This window comes from Geotrypetes seraphini, chromosome 7 (genome assembly GCF_902459505.1).
Source record: "Geotrypetes seraphini chromosome 7, aGeoSer1.1, whole genome shotgun sequence".
NCBI classification, from domain to species: domain Eukaryota; kingdom Metazoa; phylum Chordata; class Amphibia; order Gymnophiona; family Dermophiidae; genus Geotrypetes; species Geotrypetes seraphini.
Window position 1 is genome coordinate 152,781,638 of NC_047090.1, and position 23,202 is coordinate 152,804,839.

The 23,202-nt window shown below is 42.9% G+C and overlaps 1 long non-coding RNA gene across 1 annotated transcript; it reads right to left on the reverse strand.

Moving 5' to 3' along the window:
- Window positions 1-1,489: 1,489 nt before the first annotated feature.
- LOC117363283 lies at window positions 1,490-22,707 on the reverse strand. Its single transcript, XR_004540015.1, has 4 exons — window positions 22,471-22,707; window positions 22,045-22,116; window positions 5,628-5,765; window positions 1,490-1,690 (listed from the first exon to the last, which is right to left on the reverse strand). It is a non-coding gene; the product is annotated as an uncharacterized LOC117363283 (long non-coding RNA).
- Window positions 22,708-23,202: the final 495 nt, after the last annotated feature.

The following is a 23,202-nucleotide window of genomic DNA, read 5'->3' on the forward strand; positions in this document are numbered from 1 at the left end:
GCAACCGGAAAGGGAGCATTATCATGGGAAGGGCATGGGTGGGCAAGGGGTGTTCACTAAAGACGCACACAATATTATTGAATTTGGAGGATCCACGCCTAACTTACAAGTGGGGATTTATGCCAGGTTTCAGTTGATATAAATCCTCCTACCCAAAGCTGGACATGGATCCTGATGCTATGCACTATTCTATAAACGACACCCAACTCGAACCACTGTTTATAGAATAACGCTAAGCACATATGTAGATGCAACTCACTGAATCTAGTCATAAATCAACTTTCTCCCTCTAGTCTAAAAGATAGATGGCTGAATTTATCCACATGTGACGTATTAGTCACACACATCAGTAATAGCACTCTTGGCAGTCTGTCCAGCTAAAAAACCAAAATTGTATGCCCCAACTCCTGGCTGCCAGGAACCTGTTTCTGGTCCCAGATCATCCCCAGTCGCTGGTACGTGCAGTATCACTTGTTTGTACGTCATTTAGGAAAGCAGCAAATTCACGCAACAGCATAATGGACTGTAGGCATTAGTGGACAGTGCAGATTAGCCATGATCTATTCACTGGAGCCATTAAGAGGGTGCTGATTACTGTTTCAATGGCATAGGAACTCCCTTCAACATCAATAACTGACCTCTCCATCCTAAGACCTCAGCTTAGGTTGGGTGGTGTTGGGCAGACCCAAACTTATTTTACCCAGATCCTATGGGGAAACACCAGAGCCTAAGTGAGGTAGGGTAGAGTAACATACCTACAATATTTATGGCACGGTCATCCAGTATTTGAGTTGGTAGGCCCTGGTAAGTTGCTGAACTGGTGACCCACAAAAAACCAAGAGTGGCTCTGGGGCGCTGGTGATTTGGTTTTATAGGAAGTCACATGCCAAAGTTCAGCCCAATATATATCACAAACTCTTCACTTCTAATGTATAGTCCCCCTAGCTCCTCAGAAGTACCACCTGGGCTCAAAAGCTTTCACAGCCCTAAGCTCTATGTACTATCTCCTCACTGGAGCCGTTATCAATTTTTACTCACAAACTTTATTTTTAAATTTTTATTTAACAACCCTTCTAGCATATTTCAAGGGTACTTAGCTTTTAATTGTGGTCTCCTATTTCCCTAAAAAAAAAAAGACCACGATTAAAAGCTAAGTACCCTTGAAATATGCTAGAAGAGTTGTTAAATAAAAATTTAAAAATAAAGTTTGTGAGTTAAAATTGATAACAGCTCCAGTGAGGAGGTCGTACATAAAGCCTAGGGCTGTGAAAGCTTTTGGGCCCAGGTGGTACTTCTGAGGAGCTAGGAATTATACATTAGAGGTGAGGAGTTTGAGATATATATTGAGCTTGATATATATCTTGGTGAGAGTTCGATTGGTGATCCTCACAAGAACATTTATATATAAAATTTGAGTGCCGTTTGTAGAAAAAGCTCAGACCAAGTCACTAAAGAGTATTCACAGGCTTGCTTAATGTGAGATGCTGCCATACCTTTATTTTATGCCCTCCCTTCCTGTTGTATAATATCACTGTTATTTAATGAGATTTAGGTACATAGGTTAGATTCCATTGACAAGGTATTTAATAGAGCTACAGCTTTATTCATTTCTACTTGACATCCAGTTGAGTTGAATGCTCGCTGGTTCTACTTGTATGTGAATCATAGACTGGGCTAGGTTACATCTGCCCTGTAGAAAACAAAAACAGGGTTTATTTTATAAAAGGTTTCATTTCATGAGTTGTCAGCTGCTTAATGAAGGAAACATATTCTTGAAACATAAAAACTGTACGAGATGTCAAACTTGCCTGGTCCTGTCACCTTTTCCCAGAAACTTTATTATTTGTCTGCTCAATCTCACTTATCCCCCACCAGCAATTTTCCCTTTTTCCTTCATGCCGTGTTCCTTTCTTTTTAGGTTCTGTATCGGACTGACCTTGGCCTGCTTTTACACCAGTCTGTCTTGTTCCCTTGTTAGCACGTAGGAACTGATTGAGATTGTAGTCAGATCGTGACTTGCCTGCCCTTTGTTCTACGTTGTTATGTGTTTTGGTTGGAAGTGCAGTGCAAAGCTCAATAAAAAAAATAAAAAAAAAGAAAGGCAAAGGTGGGTTAAGCTGCCTTCAGTGTCTGGGCTGTGCCTGTTACGGATTTTTTTAAGCTGACAACTAATAAAGCTTTCAAAACTCAGTCTTTAGCTCTAAGAGATTCATAGAATTATAATCTCCAGAAGCATGATTAGGTGCTCTATAAAGTATCATAGAAACATGATGGCAGATAAAGGCCAAATGTGTATCAGACTAAAGCAGTGGCCACATGCGACCCGCCAGGTACTATTTTGAGGCCCTCGGTATGTTTATCATAATCACAAAAGTAAAATAAAACAGTTTCTTGGTCATATGTCTCTTTAGCTATAAATGACAATATTATTAAGACTTAGCCAAAAGGAAAGATTTATAAACTATAAAGTTTTTACCTCATACAAAATTGTCATTAGCTGTTTTTTTCTGAGGCCCTCCAAGTACCTACAAATCCAAAATATGGCCCTGCAAAAGTTTGAGTTTGAGACCACTGGACTAAAGCAACCTTCATTTTTCTTCTTCCTACAACACACTGTACATTTCTGTACCAATAGAGGAAGTTCATGCATTTCTATAGCATCTATAATTGCAGGTTTACTTGGGTACTTTCAAGCATTTCCAACACCCCCTTCCCCCAATCCCTTTCATTTTCAAACACCAGGTAAATGCATAAATTGACTTTGAAAACTAGGGGGATGTGAGGCAAAGATGTAGGTTTGTAAAATTATCCATTTCAATAGGTTACACAAATGTACAGATGTAAATAACATGCCATTTACATGTACAACATTTTTAGATGTGTATAGAAATATGATGGCAGATAAAGGCCAAATGGCCCATCCAGTTAAACCCATCAGGAGTAACCATTATCTCTTCCTCTCCCTAAGAGATCCCGTGTGCCTGTCCCACACTTTCGTGAATTCAGGGACAGTCTTTGTCTCCATCACCTCTTCTGGGAGACTGTTCCACACATCTACCACCCTTTCCGTAAAAAAGTATTTCCTTAGATTACTCCGGAGCCTATCACCTCTTAACATCAATCTTATTCCCTCTCCTTCCAGAGTTTCCTTTCAAATGAAAGAGACTCGATTCATGCGCATATATATCACGTAAATATTTAAACGTCTCAATCATATCTCCCCTCTCTCACCTTTCCTCCAAAGTATACAGATTGAGATTTCTAAGCAGTGGCATCGTGAAGGGGGGCAGGAGGAATGCCCTAGGTGCTGTCTTGGAGGGGGCACTGGCACCTCTCCACCCTCCCAGTCCTTCCCCTACCCTCCCCAACCCTCCCTTGCCATATGTAGCTGGATGTCATCGGCGTAGGAGTGGATTTTAATGTTGTATTTCTGGGCTATATCAATGGAACAGAACCCATGTGAATTTCGTGGGAGTACTGTACAGGGGGAAGGGAGACCGCAAGTGTGGAGTGGGAGGCGGGAAGGAGTGGGGGGGGGACAGAAGAAGTAGGGGCGAGGAGAGGAGGGCATGGGTAGAGGGACACGGGGGGGGGGTGGGGGCTGCACCACCCTAAGCACCTCCTACCTGTACTACACCACTGGTCACAAGTACCTGGCAAAAACCCAAATAGAAACAACATTCCATACAACCAGTCCAGGAACTTGTCCATGCCTTTTTTAAAAACCAGTTCATTATGGATTATATCCAGTTAATTCTAAAAAGACTAATATGCAAAGGGATCTGCCTGGTTAACTAAAGTGTTTCCTCCCTGCTGAACAATTACATCTAACCATCTAGTTTTACTCTAGGAATGGCTCCCATAGCTGGTGTAAATTTAGTAGGCTAAATATACCCATAAGATTGAAGTCTATTTTCAGATGCAACCTAGCTGGCATGGTTGCAACTTAACATGATCCCAAGAGTAGCTGACTATTTTGGCTGTTTAGCCACTGTAAAAATCAACTACTTTTGAGTTTGTTTGGTGCTATCAGAATCTGTGACGACCTTTAAAGCTGTTTATTTCTACTGAATGGTGAAATTGTGTGTATGTGTGGGGGCAGGGGGTATGGAAGAGCTATAAAATAAAAGCTTAATAGATTTTCTCTCTAACATATTATAAATCACGGATCACCTTTTTCATTAAAGATGTTTTTACCTTAGGTAAGAATGGAGATGGAGCCCTTTTCACATGAGAACCAGAGATTACCATAGGATTTTATTAACAGAGGGAGTGAGGAGTGCATTATCTCTGGGAATTGTGTGTGTTGAAGGGGGAATTTTTTGGGGAAAAAATATTTTTAAAGCTTCTATGTAGACCTATCTTGGCATGACTTCAATGAAGAATGTGCATGCATATCTCAAGATAGAGTTTGGTACTTTAACAGCGTTTTAGAAGAGCTGGAAATGGCTACTCATCTCATAGCTGCCTGCAAAGTTCTGAGAGCTGAAAATCTCCATACAGAAAGACATAGTAAAGTGGCATGTCATACCCACTGGAAACTTTGTAAACACTCTAATATCGCTGTATCAGAAAAGCACTAGGCTCAAGACTCTAATATAATTATGGAGAATTAATAAATTACATATGATGACCCGTGACGACGAAAATGGTAAGGGGTTTGAACCAAAAGAAGTATGAGAAGAGACTGGAAGACCTAGATATGTATACTCTGAAGGAGAGGAGGGACAGGGGAGATATGCAGGAGAAAGACTCAGGAGCAATGTTAGGAAATTCTTTTTCACGGAGAGGGTGGTAGTTGCCTGGAATGCCCTCCTGAGGGACATGGTGGAATTCAAAAAAGTGTGGGATAAACAGAGAATCTTTAATTAGAAAATGAAGGATGTAAATTAAAGAACTAAGGCCGGTACTGGACAGACTTGCAGAGTCTGTGTTCCATATGTGGTGATTTGGTGTAGGATGGGCTGGGGAGGGCATCAATGGGAACTCCACTAACTTGGAACATGAGGATATTACTGCCAGACTTTATGGTAGATATCCTGCAAACAGGATGGTTGGATAGGCTGGAGTGAGCTTGGAAGGCAACTTCAGCATTTGGAACCTAGGACAATTCCATGTGGACTTTACAGTCTATGACCCAGAAATATCAAAGAACAGATGAGTTAATTTAATTATGTATTTTTAATGGGTATAACTAATGGGCAGACTGGATGGACCTTTCAGGTCTTTATCTGCCGTCATTTACTATGTTACTAGGTGACATCCCTATTCCAGCTGATAAAAAGCTGGATGCCAGGAAATTGGACATAGTGATACGGGAGAAAAATGTCAGAATGGTACTGATTACAGAAGTGCCAGTCCCAAGCAATTACTTTGTGAAGGAGGGGTGTGGGGGGAGAGAGAAAATCCTCAAGTACCCAGACATGCAGTCTGAGACCAAGGAAATTTGACAGAAAGGTACAGAAAAGCCACAGCCTTGATTAGAAATAATTTTCAATCATACCTTGATAGGTTTCTATACACATGTTATATCTTATGAATTTGAAAAGTAAGCTGTCTGGCACAGTGCAAGGCCTACAGCAAGTGCTAGCGGTAAATTTAAGAGACTGAGATCATACTCCACATACCTTGGCGTAGGAGTGAAGTTCATCACTGTCATGGCATGTGGCAAAACTAACTCATTTCGAGACATGGCCCCTGTGAGAAGCCACATAACACTTCTCAGAATTTTGAGTCAGTTGTCCCTGCCAGAGTCACATGTAGACCTGATGCCCAGAGAGAGAGAGAGAGAGAGAGAGAGAGAGATTACCACATATCAAAGTCAGAGCTGCTTTTGGTTGATGTCACCTGCTGCCTGACAGAAATAGCACACTGTGGTTTATAACACCCATAGTTATAATGATAAAAGATGGGAAGACAGTGATTGCCGAGGCCAAGTGGCCATTAATAGCAGCAGAGAAGGGAGAACTGAACACATCCCCTGCCTCCTCCTCCACACACACCCTCCCCCAACCAAATATTCTGGTTGGGCAGATAACATATCATATCATTCCAGACTGAAAATCACTTCCTGTATCTCTTTGATTAATCTTATTCAGATGTATGGTTTTATTTTAAAATTATGAATGATTTTAATTTTTAGAGTAATCAATGTGTGTGTGTGTGTTTGGCACTAAAAATATGAGCGCTGAAAAAAAGTAGGTGCTACGTAAGTGCTATTCTATAAAGGGCATGCATCATTTGAGGAATAGTGCTAAACACTGATTCCTGTGCCTAGCTATAGGCACCAGAGTTATGCCCACTGAAACCTGGTATAAATGCCAGTACCCAGGTTAGGTGCCATTTATAGAGTTTGTCCCATAATGCATGCTGCAGCCATAAATTGTCTACCCATATAGAATAATTTCTTGAAACAATAATGAAGGTAGTTCTATAAAATAGGCCTTAACCGTTACACATCAATTATACATGTAAATAATTAGCATAATGGCATATGGAGAGGACAAAGAGAGTGTACCTGTGAGGATTGGAGTAGACAATGATACGGTGACAAAATTCATCACCGCTCCCGTCCCCTCAGATAACCATGGGAAACAATCCTGTGTCACTCTTTAATATCTATCTCAGCCTCAGTCCTTCTACACCGGAATTCTTCAATGCAGGGCTTGAAGGTCTGTGGCTGTGCCCATCCATACTCTGATTCTTATGTGAAGCCATTGTGACATCACTTATGAGTTTGGCTCTTAGGCATTGGTGGAATGAGGCATTATGACATCACAAACTCAGCTCTGGAATGTTGCTACTCTTTGGGTTTCTGCCAGGTACTTGTGACCTGGATTGGCCACTGCTGGGCTTGATGGACCTTCAGTCTGTCCCAGTATGGCAACGCTTATGGACTTATGTTCTAACCATCTGGTGTTATTCTTTAGTGTCTATCTCAACCTCAGTCCTTCTACACCATCATTCTTCGATGCAAGGCTTGCGGGTCAGTGGTTGTATCCATTCATACTCTGAGTCTTTCCCTCTCTCCTTAAAGAATGACATTGAGATGGTATCCTGCGGTTATCCATGGAGACAGGTGATGAATTTTGTCACCGTGTCATTCTCTAGATTGCAGGCACCATTTGGCTAGCCCTATGGAGGTGCAGATAATGTCCTGATCTTTGGGAAGGAGGAAGTGCCTATTTGTGATGTCATCAGGTGCTCCAATGTTGTCATAAAAACTAATCATCCTTGTGGCACACAGAGAGGGACGGACAATGTACCTCTGAGGACTGCAGACACCATTTGGATGGCTTACCCTTAAACAGATGGAGGGACTTGAAAGATTCAGGTCTTAGGGGAGAAAGAAGCCAGCTCTGTGTGGCATCAGGCATTCTGGTATTGTTATAAAAACTCCCCATCTTCATTGGGGTATGGCCAAAAGGGTCTGGTCCATTTGGTGCCCCAGTGCCAAGGTATTATTCTAATGATTTATCCTGAATTTTGGTTTGTTGTGCTAAAATGGGGGAAAATGATGATGAAGAATATGAATGCATTGTCTGGATCAGTCGCTGGAGCAATGAACACATCTGCAACCACTTTCAGATGTGTCTAGAGTCAGGGTGATATTATCTTCTACGTAAAAATCCATTCAGCTTTTGGGAGCTTCTTTAAGCTTCCCACTTAGAAGTCCCCCACTGCCTCCGGTGAGTTTCGTGCTCTCCCCTGCTAATGTTGGAGTTCTTTATGAGTCTGTGATTCTATTTTCTCTTGATCCTGTGGACTCTCTTGTGGAGAAACCTTCAGGGGAATGAAGATACCTAGCCCAGAGATGGTTTCTCTGCCTGGGTTGGTTAGATCTTCCCAAGGCATGAGTCCTGAACCTACTTACGGTAAGAATTAGATTGTTTCTTGTGGGGATTCATTTTTGCAAGGTCAGGAAGATAAGATTTCCTGCTTTTCTAAGGGCACGATTGCCAAATTGACGAACATAAAAGCAGGATGTTGGGATAGAGCAAAGGACTAATAAATTTAAACCTTTATTCCATGTTTATGAATTGACCAGTGCTGCTCAAATTAAAGACAATTTGAGATTGCATCAGTAGGTAGAAACAAAAGAATTTGATGAGATCTGAGAAGAACCTTAGGTTCTTAAAATTTCCCCAAGTCTCGGTTACTATCTACCCTAGAATTACTGAAGAAGTATTTTCCTGAAATTTTAAATTTCTCAAATGTTTTATCATTATTCTCAAACTTTATTATTTACCTGTAAAGTGGCTTTTCAGAAATGCAAAGGTAAAAGGACAGAAAGTTCTTGTAACTTTTGCCAATACCTTAGATGTTTCTTAGAATCCTCCTCTGATAATATCTATAATGCAGCTATTCTATTGGTAACTATAAGACAATAAGGTTAGAGTTTTAAAAGCATTCTTTCTGAAAAAGGCTTTGTGCTTTTGTGGTCACCGGCTTTATGTTTTTCATGATGAATGTCATATTACTCAGCTTAGGTGGGAGGCTTTCCTGCAGCTGTAAGCATTCATTTGGAGTGCAAGAGCTACCTTCTTTCTTAAATTTCCTTCCAAATGTTTGATTCTTTTCCAGGGTAATACAAAGAGAAATCCAGCAGGTCTGCAGTAAAAGGTGAACACCAAAAAAAGGAATCCAGAATGGAATGTACAGGGTACAAGAATGTTTATTAAAAGTCTATACAAAATTGTAATCCAAAGAAATGGCTCTCATATACATGAAGTACGGACCCAACATGGTCTGTGTTTCGGAGAAACACTTCTTCCTCAGGGGTCTGAGATATCCTATGTATCACAATTGGAGAGCCACATGGAGAACAACGTGGTTGCATAAAATAAAGTTTGGTTGCAGTAATCACACTGTGCATTAGCCCGGAAGAAGTTTTGCCTTCGATTCACAAATTTAAATTATTTTATGCAACCACGTTGTTCTCCATATGGCTCTCCAATTGTGATATATAGGATATCTTGGACCCCTGAGGAAGGAATGTTTCTCCAAAACACGGACTGTGTTGGGTCTGTACTCCATGTATATGAGAGCCATTTCTTTGGATTACAATTTTGTATAGACTTGTAATAAACATTCTTGCACCTTGTACATTCCATTCCACAGTCCTTTTTTTTGGTTTTGGTTTCCAGGGTAATAAACGTGATTTTCCTGAAGCTCTTCAATTAGATAATTTCTTAAAAGAAGGAAATTGGTGAAGAGGAAAGTTTTGATTTTTGTTTTGTATTATTGGAAGTTCAACTTTTGTACTTGGATTGGTGATAATTTTACTGATGGATTTGGAGACCAATATTGATTACGTCAGTTCTTGGGTCTTTCTTTTTTTTCTTAGGCCCTCTTTTACTAAGCTACGGTTGAGCTTTCTACTGCGGCCCAGAGCACTAAAAGCTCCGACGCTGCTGTTTTCGGAAGCCATATTGGGATGTATGAAGGCAGGAATGTTGCTCTATGTATGAGGCTAGCTGCTTGCTGACACGGGAGTAATATGGCCTGTTGGTTATCATTGAGGTGGTGTTGTTCGAGGGGGAAGGGAGAGATTTTGACACTATGTTCCAGAAGAGATCAGGTCTTGTTTTCCTGCAGACTAGTCTAGCGTCTTTGGTGGCTTTGGAGTTCAGGTCTATGTCAGTTAGGTTTAGGTCGAATTCTAGGAGAAAGTGATCTGTCCAAAGGACAGGGGACCATTTAGCCCTATTGACTATGTTAGGGGGAGAGAATGCAAATAGATTTAGGGTATGACCTTTTTCAGAAGAGCTGGCAGAGTCCAAGACTGAGGGGCTCAGGTGACTGATCAATGGTGGGATCAGTGGGGCTGGTGGCAACCAGGGGAGAGACTGGTGATGGCACCGAGAGCTGTTCATAGACTCCCTGGGAAGCAGCCTGAGAGACCCAGGGAGCATTGGCCAAGATCTAAGAAGTATCCAGCAGAGGGACCAGCTGAGACGGTAGCAACCAGCAGAGTGACTGGTAATGGCACCAGAAGCATCTGAAGATGGAGAGGGCCAATGGAGGCTGAGACGAAGGTCTTGAGAAGACCTGGAAGAGACAGACTCCAGGGAGGACCTGGGAGAACTAGAGAGTCCAGGGAGGACCTGAAGAATGACCAGAAGCGTTGGGAAGGCCCCTGGTCATGCATTTTAGAAGGGAATGAATGTACATGTATTTAACCTTGCATGTATGTTGTTGTTTTAACAGAGAACCAAGGTGCCTGGGGGTAGATATGTGGTAGATGTTACCACTCAGCCCGGTCACATGACAGATGCCCACTCCCTCCCATTGCCACTAAGCAACACCTCCAGCACACACACCCCCAGCAGTGGGTTGGGTTCCCACTCCCTCCTTCCCGCCACCACTGTCAAGCAACCCACCCAACCCCCCTCCCCCCCCGGGCAGCAGGAGGGATGCTCACTCCCTCCTCCCATCACTGTCAAGCAACCCACCTGATACACACACCTCTGAAAGTGGGAGGGATGCCCACTCCCTCCCGCTGCCGCTGTCAAGCAATCCCCCCAACACCCCTCCAGCAGTGGAAGGGATGTCTACTCTCTACTGTCACCATAAAGTAACCCACCCAAACACATATGCACCCCCCCCCCGGCAGCAGAAGAGATGCCCACTCTCTCCTGCCGCCTCTGTCGTGCTTCTAATGACCCCCTGTGCCTTCGATTACCCCCGCCCCCCCACCTTGTTCATGAAGGCCAGCCGGAGAGATGCCTACTCCCTTCAGCCAACAGTCTCACCTCTTCAAAATGGTGGACATGTCTGGGGAAATCCGGACATCTGGTAACCCTACCCCAGATATGATTAACTGCTTACTTTGCTTTAGAAAAAGGGCTGCTCTGGTTTTCTAGCATAGGCAGAAGACAAAATATTTCTTTTACCAAGCTTTGAGTAGCAATGAGTATTCTATGCAGCTATAAATGCTTCCAGGTAGTGGCTGAGGGATAGAAAACCAGTGACGATCTGAAACAATATGCTTTCTGCACTAGTCACAGCTTTGTGCATTGGTCCTGGCATCTCTCCAAATATAACTTAGCAGTTGTTTTGTGCCAAATGGTCAGCTTCCGGAAGGATTTTATTGTATTTAAGCACTTTGAGAGCAAAGAGGTTTTTATCATTATTAGTTGATCCCTTTTGTCCAACCTGCCTGAGCAAAGACTGTCATTCCTAAATGAAAGAAGTTATGGGAAATGCAAAACCATTGCCCAACAATATATGGCACTGAGCTCTATAAGAACAGTAGAAAACAAAAGCAAATAGAACCGGAGGTGTGGTAGACCCTGATCAATTTTCAGAGGATTGTGTTCATGAGGAGTTAGCTAAACTAAAGGTGGACAAAACGATGGGGCCAGATGGCGTACATCTGAGGGTACTGAAGGAACTTAGGGAAGTTCTGGTGGCTCCGCTGGCTGACCTTTCAATGCTTCTCTAGAATTAGGAATGGTACCAGAGGATTGGAGAAGGATGGATGTGGTCCCTCTCCACAAAGTGGACGTAAGGAAGAAGTAGGGAATTACAGTACAGGCCATTAAGTCTGACTTCTGTGGTAAGTAAATTAATGGAAACACTTTTAAAACAGAGAATAGTGCGGTTTCTGGAATCTAGTAATTTCTTTGAGTGAGTGATCAGAGAATTGGATAGAGGGAGAGTGCTAGATGTGATGTATTTAGATTTTAGCAAAGCCTTTGACGGTGTTTAGCATCTAATAAATAAACTAAGTGCCCTCAGGATGGGCCCCAAAGGGATGGACTGGGTCAGGAACATGTTGAATAGAAGGCAACCGAGGGTAGTGGTCAATGGAGATCGCTCTGAGGAAACAGATGTTACCTCAAGGTTCCTCAAGGTAGTGTGCCTCAAGGTTCGGTTCCTGGGCCTATTCTTTTTAACATTTTTGTAAGCGATATTACTCAAAGACTGACTGGTAAGATTTGCCTCTGTGCAGATGATACCAAAATCTTCAATAGCGTAGACAGCCCTGATGGTGTGGAAAACATGAGGAAGGACCTAGTGAAGCTTGAGGAATGGTCTGAAATTTGGCAGCTAATATTTAATGCTAAGAAATGCAAGGCCACACATTTGGGCTGCAAAAACCCAAGGAAACAGTACAGTTTAGGGGGTGAAGAACTTATGTGCATAAGAGGTGTGACATATGTGATGATCTTAAGGTGGCCAAACAGGTTGAAAAGGTGATGGCAAAAGCTAGAAGGATGCTTGGGTGTATTGGAAGAGGAATGGTCAGGAGGGGAAAGGAGGTACTGATGCCCCTGTGTACAGTTCTGGAGACTACACTTTCAAAAATATATAAAATTTTATATAAAAATATATAAAATATATGGTCAATCCAGAGGAAGGCAACTAAAATGGTTGGTGGTCTACACTGTAAGGCATACACGGACAGACTTAAGATCTCAATATGTATTCTCTGGAGGAAAGGCAAGAGAGGGGAGATATGATAGAGATGTTTAAATACCTATGTGGCATAAATATGCATGAAGCAAGTCTCTTTTACTTGAAAGCAAGCTCCAGAGTGAGAGGGCATAGAATGAGGTTAATAGATGATGGGCTCAGGAGTATCCAATGGAAATACTTTTTTACAGAAAAGGTGATAGATGCGTAGAATAGTCTCCCAGTAGAGGTGGTGTAGACAAAGACTGTGTCTGAATTCAAGAAAGCTCATGGGACAGGCACATGAGACAGGCACATGAGATCTCTTAGGGAGAGGAGGAGATAGTGGATGCTGCAGATGGGCAGATCGGATGGGCCATTTGGCCTTTATCTGCTGTCATGTGTTTATGTTTCTAAATAGACTGTTTTTATCAAGAGAAACTTGGTGGTTTGTTTAAGATTGTGAAACCATGTGGAATGAGCTGAAAATGCATAGACATGCCCCATGACTATTTCTTAATGTAAACTAGTAAACCACATCCCTATGTCAATCAAATAAAAAGGTATTATTCCGCAGACTCGAGGGGCCTTATGGCCTTTATCTGCCATCATACTCAAAGTTTCTACATATAATTGATACTGTAGTCAAAGAGAATAAAGAAAAATAAAAACAAGGAAAGAGATGAATACACTCTGAGCCAACAAGAAGATTAAGTTCAACTTCTGCCAGCTTGTATTTAAGGTATCAAGAGCGTTACATTCAAGAACTGAGAAAGATTCTCAGTGCAAGTTGTACAAGATTTTACTTGCCAAATTTTTTCAGTGGAATTTTTTCCTTCCAGAAGATGTGAAAAGTTAAATCCCCTGGTATACTTAAAAAAAAAAAGAGATGCACAATCTGCTCAAGCACTATGGAAGCACAGTCCTATATGATTTAACCATCCCATCCTTCCTAAATCTCTTAACCCCAGCCCAAGAACCTATTCTATTACTGTGTATTTATATGAATCTATTTTCCTGTATAGACTACTAGCAAAACTGGTTATGTACACATCTCTGCACTTAGCTATAAGTCAGTCCAGGAATACCCATTTACCAGTCAGGATTAAGGATATGTGCAATGAATATGCATGCACTTGATTTACATACATTGCTTCCATTATATTCAAATCCCCCTTATGCATATTCATTGCGCATATCCTGAAAATCTGATTGGCAAGTGGGTACTGCAGGACCAGCTTGGGAAACACTGGTATAAGCCGTAGAACTGGTGTGTCTGCACTTAAATACTAGAGATACACGTATAACTAATAGTATTCCATAAGTTACGCATGTCAGTGTGAGTTTTGCCCATGTTCCATCCAGACTCCATCTATGTGTATGTCTATGTATAGTGAGATCCTTTTTTGAAAAGGACATCTAAGTCCAACTTGAACATCTAAGTCCGTAAAATGTCCAAAGTCAGAAGCCCAGAAACATCCATTTTCGAAAGCCCAACCGCTAGACATCCCAAAAGCTTTAGGAGAGAAATTGCCTAGTTGGACATCTTGGCTGACGTGACTTACAACCCTTAGGATGCCTAACTTTATACCCCATTTTCGACCAGAGAAACATCTAAATTGAAAACATGGGAGGAACCATCACTATGATGGACTAGCCACCCAGACATGCCAACAGAGCAGGGGGACACCTTAGAGGGCACCGCTTTGAACTTTACATAAAGGGTGCCAAATATACATCTCATCATAACCCCCTCATAATTTATGGGGAGCCCTCCCAAACTCCCCAGAAACCTACTAGACCCACCTGTCTACCATCCCAATAGCCCTTATGGCTGAAGTTGGCACCTATAAAGCAGTAGAGTAGTGCTTTGGTGGCCTCACACTTTCTACCAAAAATGTAGTGGTTAGAGTGGCTTATGGGCCTGACTCCTCCTCTCTATGGTTCACTAGCCCGTTCACCAGATTACTTAAGACACCTGTGTGATGCTCTACTAGGATTTCCCATGCTAGGTGCTGCTGTTCTAGAAATAGGTATGTACTGTTTCATTCAGATTTTGGGGGGTGGGGGAGGGGTGGAAGGGGGTCAGTGACTAGTGGGGGTGTGAGGGAGGTCATACCTTCATGTATCCAGTGGTCATCTGGTCAGTTTGAGTACCTTTGCGGCACTTAGACTCTGCCAAAACAAGTCAAGCTCTCAACGTCTAAGTTCCGCCCAGGATGTCTTGAGAAAGGTTCAATTATTGCCGCAAGATGTCCAAGTTAAGCATGTCCAGAGTCTGCCCAAACCATGCCCATAGCACACCTCCCAACAGCCCATTTTTCTCTAGATGAATATCAGGCAAAACACCTCAAAGCGGGATATAAGTCAATAAATCATAAACCTCGCCAGCAGTCCAGAAAAATGGCTTCGAAAATTGGCACTTGGACGTCCCAGTGATTAGGACGTCCAGGTGCCGACATGATGGTTTTTGGACGTTTTTGTTTTTTGATTATGAGCCCCATAATGTGCTATGCAAGATATGCCATATTAATAAGAGTAGTGCTTAGGCAAGTTTCTGGCATTTGGAGAGTGTGGCACAGTGGTTAGAGCTACAGTCTCAGCACCCTGAGGTTGTGGGTTCAAATCCCACGCAGCTCCTTGTGACCCTGGGCAAGACACTTAATCCCCCATTGCCCCAGGTACATTAGATAGTGTGAGCCTGCCAGGACAGTTAGGGAAAAATGCTTGTGTACCTGAATGTACACCCCATAAGCTATAAGTAGTATATAAAGACTAAAAATAAATAAATATATATATGTGTATATGCTATTATTCTTTTTATTAAAATTTTCAGTGCATACTCATGACTAAACAAAAGAAACCCAGTAAACAGAAAAAATGCAACAAAAACAAGGAAACAAAAGATAATGTCACCCCCCCACCCTCCACCCCCCTTAATGCTTTAGGAGACATGTGTCACTGTTTCTGTGGTGTTGCATTGTATGCAGAGTCCAGCTTCTTGCTGGTTCAATTTAACCTTTGTCTATGTATTTCTATTTTATCTCCCCTTTTACAAAACTGTGGAGCGTTTTTTAGCGCCAGCCGTGGTGGTAGCAGCATTGATGCTCAGAATTCTATGAGCATCAGAGCTGTTACCACCGTGGCTAAACTCCACACTACAGTTTTGTAAAAGGGGGAGGGGTTAGTTTGTGATGACATATTCCATACTAGGCGAAGGTGTTTTCTATGTTCTGTGTGTTCGAAAGACATGGTTTTCTGTTGGATTGACGGTGTAGGATTGATCTGTACTAGTCTGGCTTGTTTAGTTTTACAATGGGTGTATTGATGTACTGCTCACTGCAATATGTAAGATGCTGCCTTTTCCTAGGTACTCATGTGTGACATGTGGCTTGTTACTAAAAATCATATTTTTCGTACAGATGGGGGGCGGGTGCCAAAAAATGATGGGCCCCGGGTGTCACATATGCTAGGTACGCCGCTGTAGTTCCAATCCCACTTTTTTTTTTTGTTTGTTTCCCTTGTGTGGAGATTGTATACAATGCACAGAACTGAGGGAGTAGCGCATTCTTTCCGTTCTTCTCTCCCTCCTTTCCTCATACCTCTTTATTTCTTCCCTGTTGCCGATTCTCACTAAACTTTCCGTTGCCAGGAGGAAGGAGAGTTTTAGACACTGCTCTTTTCTTGGGCTGACGAGGTCCAGGTTCTCGGCTAGATACCCTTGTCTCCTCTCTTCTGCTGTAGCACTCCAGCACAGCACCCTCATGCTTTCACCTTTTTATCAACCCACTTTTGATATCAGTGCAAAGCGAATGTCATAGATGAAATGGACGGACTGATAAAAGACAAAACCCTAAAAGTGCTTTCTGGTTGCACGAGATGTGCTAATGACAGACTGACATGTGAATGGCTCTGTAAACGGAATGTGCGGTTCTAATGGTTGCATTGATTTTGCTGTACTATTTCAACAGAGAATTTTTGGCTTGTCCTTAAACGGTTGATACATTTATCATTAGTATGCATGCTAAAAGAACAGCATGTTGTGCTTCTTTTGTATTTTGTGTTAACAAAGCTGTACTACAGATGTTCGTGCCAATAAAAAAAGGACAATCTGAAATAATCTGCACCCTAATTTGTGGCTCTTAAGGCATATGGCAGAGCTTTAAGCAGATGCACTTATGTGCCCATCCTTCTGATGTTTTATGCATGCAAAAGATGAAGTAATACACATTCGACAATAAGGTACTTATTTTAAAAGCTCAATTCATAAGCCTTAGCTAGTACATGCATAAAAACATCTAGGTTCCAATTTTACAAAGCTTGGATATACACAGCTAAAACGAAAGACTGTGCAAATGGCAAAGGGGTGTGGTCTGGGTGGGCTTTGCGTGAAACTGGGTGGACCCAAACAATGCAGGGGTCGGTGGCTGAGAATCGTGTCTGCCCTAATGAACAGATGCCTAACTCCCTGTTTCTCTAACCGGTGCTCAGCTCCTATGGAAGGAGCCTTAGGCATCTGAGCCAATCAGGACCTTAGGGCCCTACCTGGTGCATACCAGCATGCACTGGGAAGGGAAAGGCCCACCATTTTGAAGAGGCTGGCCTTTCATCAAAAAGGTACGGGGGAGGGGGGAGGGGGGAGTTGGGGAAGGGGTTATTGAGGCTCAGGGGGTGTCAACGATTGGGAAGGTGTCGTGGGTTCAGGGGGTATCAGGGGTTCGAGTGGTGTCGGCAGTTTAGGTGGGCTGGCAGTAGGAGGGAGTAGGCATCCCTTCCTGCCAATCTTCACTGGGGAGGGAGGGGTGTCGGGGGTTCAAGTATGGAGCAATAATAATTTATTTCTTATATACCGCCAAAGCCGTAGAAGTTTGAGGCGGTTTACAATAAAGAAGGGCTGGACAAACAGCGAAAATTGGTACAATCAGCGAAAGAAGAAACAATTAAGAGGGCTGGACAATCAGTGCATAAGGGACAGGATACAGGTACAATATAATATAAGAAGGACTGGACAATCAGCGAAAATTGGTACAATCAGCGAATGGAGATACAATGAAAGGGAAGCAGGATACAGGTACAATGTAATATAAGGGGCCATATGAAAAGGAGGGAGGGAACGGGGGGGGGGGGGGGGGGCGGAGGTTAGGGATCTTGGGAACAAGAGGATGAGCAAAGGGGATTTAGGTTATAAATCGGTTAAATAAGTTAGATTTTAATAATTTCCTGAAGTTTGGGCACCCCTCCATGAAGACAATGAGCTCCCTCATTTCAATAATGCTAGCAGGGAGCCTTTTCTTATAATATATAGCCTTCTTACATTGCCCCCCCCCCACACACACACACATTTCCACTTCTTTGTTTATGTGGTCGCCTCCCCTGCTCAGCTCTCCATGCCATGAAGGTTAAATCCCTATCTGCCCCTACAGCTACAGTGCCTGATGGATGGGTAGGGGAAACTGCAGCTGAACCCGGCACACCAAGGATATGGCACCCATGTGCTTTACAAGGCCTTTTAATCCTGCAACTGTTGCCTTTCGCTGGCTTCTAGAATGCTGAGGTAGAGGTTTCTCAAGTAAATGCTCCGACGCTCATATAATTCTTATGAGCGTCAGAGCATTTACATTGCCGGCCCGCAGTAGAAACATCTAGCACAGTTTTGTACAAGGAGCCCTATGTTCCTTCCCCTTTATTCCCTTGATTATCCTACCTATCCTACCTGATTTAGCTTTACCCTTCCTCCCTAGCTTCTATCCTTCCCCTTTCCTCTTAATCCTCCCCCCCCCTACATGCTCCTTTCTCCCACCCTTGTCTCTTCCTTTGATTTTTTTTTTTTTAACCCTGCTAGCTTCTGCCCTGTGTTCCTTCCCCCATCATGTGCTGCACCATCACCTTGATCTTCGCTGGCCCTTGCCTATTCCGATTTGAACACTGTCTCTAAAATGCTGCTGTATATCCCATTTTTACATTTCTAAGCTAACATTACGAAATCACTAGAAACAAAATTGTATTAAGTACCTATAAACTCGATTCATGCTGTTTTATGAATATGCACTATATCAAACTGGACATAAAATTTCTGGCCAGTAAAATCCTGAAAGAATTTCTGTATATAAGTTACCTAGGAAATAAGTCTAGTATGACCTATGGGTCATGACAGGAGGGTGGGCTGCAAAAATCAACTTTATTCTGCCTCTATTCCTGTGCTTCTACCTCCTCCGGTCAACAGTGCTCTTCTGCCCATTACTAAATCCCCTCGCCGGTCCTATTCCCAGAAACTCGAATGACACAGGGAAAAAATTTATCACCATTCCTGCCCTGTCCCCTTGAGCTTGTCCCCGTCCCTGCCAGCTCAGTCCCCGCCCCTGTCCCGTCCCCACGAGCTCAGTTCCATCCCCGCCCCACAAACTGTCAGATCCCATCCGCACAAGCCTCGAATAGTTATGATTTTATACTGAACTTATTTTATTAAAGTATAAAAAGAGACAATATTCTGTACAATTGTTATTTTATAAACACAAATAATACAGAGCAACAAGGATCAACAAAACCCCTGTCTCCCCTCACTTTCACAAATATCCCCTCCACTATTGTGAAAACTGAACAAACCAAATTACTACAGAATGCTACATAGAAAAATCAAGCTAACAGAATACATCAGTCACACATGGCAGGAATAGTGTTAGGGGAGAGCAACTATGCAACTGCCCCCTGGTCAGAGAGAGCCCTAAGCCAGCTGGAAGCTAAAGAAGCACAGCCTGGGCTTTGCAGTTCCCAGTTATGTCTAATACCAGCTCTAGCAGGATACATATTTCAAGTCTGACATATTCTAATCACAAAATATAAAATAAATTTATTTTTTTTCTACCTTTTGTTGTCTGCTAATTTTATTCTTCAAATCACATTGGTCTCGGGCTTGGTTTTGGATTCCTTCTGTCTTCATCGTGGTATGGCTGGCTCCTGAAGGTAAAATAGGTGCAAGAGGAACTGGAGAGGAGATGCCGAGTCTGACACGGGCACAATTTTTTTTAACCACAGGAGCAAGACTTTTCACCACTCCCACGGGTTGTTAAAAGGTCTTGTCCCCATTCCTGCGGTAAACCAGTTGCAAATGTCTCCATTCCTGCGGATTTACTGCGGTGACCATGGTTTACTGCAGCAAACGGTCCCTGTGTCATTCTCTACTCTGCATCTCCCCTCCTCCCTCTGGGCGGCAGTTAATTCTAGGTTACCTGCCTCTCCTCCCTCTCCCCAGCTACTCTCTGATCCCTTTCTCTCTGCTACTCCCTTCCTCAGCTAAACCCGTCTTTTTCTCTTCCCTCTCCTCTGTTGGTGACCATTCCTTCTGTGAACTTGTGTCCTCCCTTCCCCTGTTGACTACTATTCTTCTAGTTCTATGCACTCCCTACTTCTGACAATAAGCAGGGAATCTGGAACATTTGCAGCCACCTAATAGCAAAATATTTTGCACCAAATAAGAAAGTTGAAATACCATTCCCATAAGGAGAACTAAGTTTTTCATTAATGCTGCTCAGGCCTAGGGATGTGGATTTTTTTTTCAGCATGCTTTTGTTTTACCTTGGTTCCTAAAAAAAATATTTGTGCACGCAAATTGATCACGCAAATTAAAGTGTGCAGAATTGACATGTGCATGTAAAATGTTCTATCATGCTTACAAACAAATGTGTGAAACAAATCAAAAAATGGTTTAAAAAAATTTCAGAAAATCAACTGAATTCATTTTGGTCTTGTACATCCCTATGGAAAACTTCAGAATGAGATAACGAGATAAAGGGAGCAAAATTCATTTTCCTAGTGCTTCCGATGCAGTTTATTTAAGCTGAGAGAGGGAATGGACCAGTGCACCGGATCTTATAACAGAATGTTTACTTATTCAGATATCATCTGGCACTGTGCATTGAAATTACTAATAAAGCAGCCGGCTGCTAAAATATTCAAATCACCAGATGGTAGAAGTTATCTTTCAGGAAGCTCATTATATCATGCCTGGTTTGTAAAAAAGACCACACAATGCATTTTAAAAAAAAACCCCGATATGACTAATGACATTTATCATAATTTTGGGAAGTCAGTAACCGTAATATTTCCGTTGCTATAGTCATATATTTAATGAATGTTTTCATTTAGAACATAGGTTCAAGGTATTGTCTTCAGATTAAAGCAACACCAGTGGAAGTGTGGTGAAGTTCAATCATGCTGGTGAGTATTGCTACTAGAGTTGGAACCGGGGATTTTGGTACCACCTCACACACCCACACGTGTATGGATAGGGATGGCTCAAATGGTACCAGAGTGGTAGTCATGGCTTACCAATGCACCACTGCCCCGGGTGTCGCTCACCCTCTCTATGCCACTGATCATAGACACCAATAATTGATAGTTATGGTGGTGAACCAAGGGCAGGGAGTTAGGGCAGTCTGCCCTGGGGGCAGGGAGAAGCCATGGGGCTGGGGGCCAATGAGAGCAGCTGTAAACTCTGACAGCCCCCACACCCTCTGACACACACTTCCTGTTCCGGGGCAGGGGACCGCCAGAGCTAGCAGCCATGCCCACCCGATCGCAGCCCTGCATCCACTCCATGCACTCCCTTCTGCCTGGGGGGGAGGGGATGCTCTGCCCAGAGGAGGGGGTGCTTACCCCAGATGGCAACCAATGCAGGTAGTTATGTGGAAATCTGTATTGAGCACTATTTTAAAAGGTAGTGTCTGAGTGCTTTAATGTATAATTGCAGGGAACGGCGGTATAAATAGGCAGACTATGAGTATGTCTTTAACACCTTCCCTTTTACTAAGCCTTTTACTAAGAAGTTTCTACCGGGGCTCAGGGCGCTAAATGCTCTGACGCTCATATGAGCATTTAGCGCCCCGGGCCGCGGTAGAAACCTCTACCGCGGCTTAGTGAAAGAGGGCCTAAGTTATGTGCACAACTTATAAAATACTATCAGTTATACGTGTTACATAGTGCAAATGGTCATGCCTAAACCTAGGTGTGCTGATGATGTCCTATAGTGGCATCTTGGTGTACAGATATCATTCTAGAATAAATGTCCAGTACTTAGCATCAGCGTGCGCAAATGGAAGTGCCAATTTAATTGCCTTCTTACTACCTAGGTTTGATGAGCTTATACACACAAATGAGTGCTGTCCTCTGGTGTCCCCTCTCTTCTACACTTTGCTTCACTGATGCAGCATTGGAGGACAGTGTTGGTTTGTGTATATAAACTCTAACAGAGCATGAGTAGTGTTTCATTTTGAGCGTATTTATTTGCCAACTTCTTGCAGGAATTCATACGTCAAACATAGGCAATAGACAAATACAGCAGTAAAAATATACACCCCCCCCCCCAGTGATGACAGGTCTCTTAACTGCACTCCCCACACCACCCAATACCTTTTAAATTGTTCTATTCTGCACCAACAGTGAGCAGGAACTTTACCCACTGCTCTCACCAGTCCTGAGATCTCCCTCTGATGTAACTTCCTGTTCACAGGACAAGGAAGTTACATCAGAGAGAAGGCTCAAACCAATGCGAGCAGAGGGTAGGAGTCCTTGCTCACTGCCAGTGAAGAACAGAAGGATTTATAAAATACCAGGGGGGGGGGGAGTACAGTTAAGAGACCCCCACATTACCTGGATAGGGGTTGGAATCCAGCTCCATTTTCCTTCCATCCTGGGCGCCATTGGGTAATTGTGTTTCAAAATCTAAACACAACAAACAATGTGAGTAATACAGTAGTGAATAAAGCCAGAGGGATGCTATGCTGTGTAGGGAGAAGCAGAACCAACGGGCAAAGGAGGTGGTGATGCCCCTGTACAAGATACTGCCTCGCTCATAATATTGTGCTTACTTTCGGATGCATTATCTCAGTTAGAACTATAAAGAGGCTAGAAGTGGTCCAACGAAAAGCAAACGAGATGGTGCAAGAAGACCAGATGAGGAGGACCAGATTTAAGATTTTGAGACCCAAAGGCAAGACTGGACAGCAAATTTCAGACAGTAAAACAGGGTTGGGAAGAATTATAGATCTCTTCTCTCACTCCTCGGCAACTGCTTACCTGCTATTATCCCGAAGCACATGAGAAACTAGACAGATTTTCAGGATGAGGACAAAACGTCAATTTTTCTGATACTTTGTTTATATGAAGACAGCATGTTTAGAAATCAAATGCGTTGTTCACCAGTGGAAGTCGAATGACTGGCAAGACGTTCCCAAGTGGAGGGGTGACAGTGCTAGGAAGGGAAAAGCTTCTTGGCTGATCAGACTGCCTGACTGGGCTGCTATTGGTGGTTAGTGTTTCTCCCATCTGCTAAGGAAATGCATGCCAGCCGTCGCAGTCAGAACTGACAGAATGTGCTTAAAGAGATCACTGCATTTCCACAGTATGGATGAGAAAATCAAACACAAAGAAAACTCTCTCCGTTTGAAAGCTAGGGTGGCCTGAGAACTAAACTAAACAAATCTTTTCTAAATAAGGAGAAGTTCTAGAAACAGAGCACATGGTATGAAGCTACATCAGGATATATTATTTCATGGGAAAGAATATTACATACCTCGAATGCCCTCCCAAAAGAGGTGGTGGAAGAAACAGTATAGGATTTCAAAAAGGAGTGGGATATACATAGTAGATCTCTACAATGTAAAAGGATGTAAGCAGTGGCATAGCGAGGAAAGGAGGTACTGGAGTGGTGGCCCCCGCCCTCCTCTCTGCCTCCCGCCCTGTCCTCTCTACCTCCACACTCCTGCTGCTCCCTCCCTTCCCACCCCCATATCTCTTTAAATCTTTACC